Source organism: Myotis brandtii, unplaced genomic scaffold (genome assembly GCF_000412655.1).
Source record: "Myotis brandtii unplaced genomic scaffold, ASM41265v1 scaffold215, whole genome shotgun sequence".
Classification (NCBI taxonomy): domain Eukaryota; kingdom Metazoa; phylum Chordata; class Mammalia; order Chiroptera; family Vespertilionidae; genus Myotis; species Myotis brandtii.
In genome coordinates, this window is record NW_005358043.1 from 4,790,130 (window position 1) to 4,792,813 (window position 2,684).

A 2,684-nucleotide genomic window follows, 5' to 3' on the forward strand; every position below is an offset into this window, starting at 1 on the left:
CCCCACAGGCCTTCACCATACTATGTCTGTGTCCATGGGTTATGCATATGTGCATATAAGTTCTTTGGTTAATGTCCCTCTCCCCCCCAACCTCCCCTCTGACAGTCATCCTGCTACTTTCTGGAGAGAAAGTGGGATCCTTAGAGGGCAATAAGAGGATCCTTGCCAGCTCTCCACTTCTCCCTTGGACTTCCCGTCCTCATCCCCTGTGCTTGGTTCCCATCTCGGCTATTCATGGCCATCTGACCAGTGCCTTTCCTTTCTCCCTTTATTATGCGTGGTTTCCCTTCAGTGAATCAGCTTTCTTCCAGATCTTTGTCGGTCTCCCAAACGGCAGGGCACCCAGAAGGACCAGAGATACATTGTCTGGTGTCCTCTGCTCCATGTGAGGCCTTTGGTCACTTAGATCCATTAAGGGATATGACTTTCTCATTTCAGGGCACTATTTCTGTTTACAATAACTATTTAACCCTTCCATCTCCAAGTCCAGACTTTAGATCTAAACAGATTCTTACACACTTGACTTTTTTTCTGCAGACATGTCTCTCCCTCCTTTGCAAACGCTGGTGTCCTGCTTTATTTGTTTACCCAGGAAGGGCTTCTCGCTCTTCAGAGACCTCCGTTATTTGCAGAAGGTCATCATTCTGCAACGCCATGTAGGCTGGGAGGACAGTAGGCTTTGTTTGGCCAGGAAAAGTCACTTTTGACTGGGGACATGTCAGACCAGAGCCCCCCACAGTGCAGCATCCGGCACTAAGTCAAACCACCCCTTCAGCTGTGGCTTCGGGCCACAGTAGGGTGAAACCAACACTTCGTAGTCGCACGATGATGTATTCGTCATGGTGGCTGTAGTTCCCTTCAGCCCCCTCTGCCTAGGGGCCAAAGTCCTGTCTGAGTTAGAGATTCAGCGGTGCTGAGGACGGTGACACTGGCACAGGCAGGCATCCAAAATATAACAGTTCAGGGCTGCAGTTAGAGCTTAATTTCTTACATCTTTCCTCAGGGAAGCAAGTGCTTTCTAGTAAATGACTGTATTGCTTGAAATCGTTGGCCTGTGTCGTCCTCATTACGTTCCTTCGTCATTATGGTTTGTCTCACACGATCTTTTCTCAAACCTCAGCCTGGTGAACCAACGACGAAATTGCGTTTCTTTGAATTAGAGCACAGATTATTATGAGAGAGAAAAGACATTAAAGGGGAAATGTTCATGTTTATGTTTGAGTAAATGTGCAAAGCTTAACGGCCTCAGAGGCAGTTAAAGGAGAGGTTGTGAGCAAACATGGAACCGTGGCACTTCATTGCTACAGACAGGGCTCTGAAACGTGGCAGGCCAGACACTTGGACTTTTCAGATCCGGGGGGTATAAATCCTGGCCAGACAGTCATTTTGGTGTGTATTTCTTGTGGGGGGAGGGGAAGACAGCATCACTGATAGTTCCTATTTTCTCTCAAGGCTTTAACATGCATTAGGAAATCAATCAGTGATGGTTGAAATAAATTAGAAAAGTCACTACTCAGAGTTGTTCCCTTCCCCCCACTTTTTTCTTGCCCCCGCACCTGGGCTTCTCCATAGCTTTTGTATGGTTACAGGCAGTCCTAGCATGGGGAGCATTTGGGTGCTATAGATGGGAATAAGCAATTAAAACACCACCCTGGGAAAGAGCATCATTGCTTTCTTGGGATTACTTATTTGGTTCCGACCTATTTGGCATGTTCATTGGTTCTACAGTTGACCTTTCCTTGTGAGCTTCTAGACCCTGTTGTGAGTGTGACCAGCTCCAGGGCCCATCTTCGTTGTCCTGCAGTCTCACCTTTGTCCGACTGTTCTCCTTATCTGGCTGCTGGACAGATAGGGGTCACTCAATGAAGAGATCGAATTAAGTGACTTAATGGGGACTTGTGAATTCCGACTGTGGCTTTTATGGGGTATTGGAGTCACATGCGGCAGAGTGCCTAAAAGCAAAGCCAGTTGGATTTTGAATGTAATATGCAGATGGATAGTATTAATGCCATGTGCTTTATTTTAATTTCTATTTTTTTCTCATAGCCATCTGCTAGGTTATGTATTTGTGTATTCTGATGTCAAGTATGAGAACTAGATATAGTATTTTTGTTGTTCGACCATTTCTCCTGCCCTCTTTAATCTGCACAATGCTCACAGCAGTCAGGGCCTGTGGTTTCCAAATGCCTGTGTTATGAGAGCTCCAGCAAGGAGCTCCATAGATCCCAGATGAATGTCCAGATGAATGAATGAATGAAGGCTTGGAAACAAAAACAGACATTATTTAGTGGGGGTTATAATGACCTGGTCATTGTGCTAAGGGCTTTTTATACAGTATCTCATTAAATCTTCACAATAGCTTTCTTAGGTAAGCATGATTATTCTCATTTTGTAGATGAGGAAGCTTCAGTTCAGAGAGGTTGTGTCAACTACCTGGAGTCACACAGCTAATCAGGGCTCTTGATGGCATTTGGCCTCAGGTCTTTTTGACTCCAAAACTTGAGATATTCCTTACCAGGCTAAGCTATCTCAGTGTAGCCATTATTAGAAATGACATTTTAATAATTTTGATACTGTATCATAGCAGTGTTATGACATTTCAGGTTTAAAATTCTCATGAGGTAAAATTTTTATATTTGGGTTTTTAGAAATTGTAATTTCTGATAAATGTCATATTATTATTT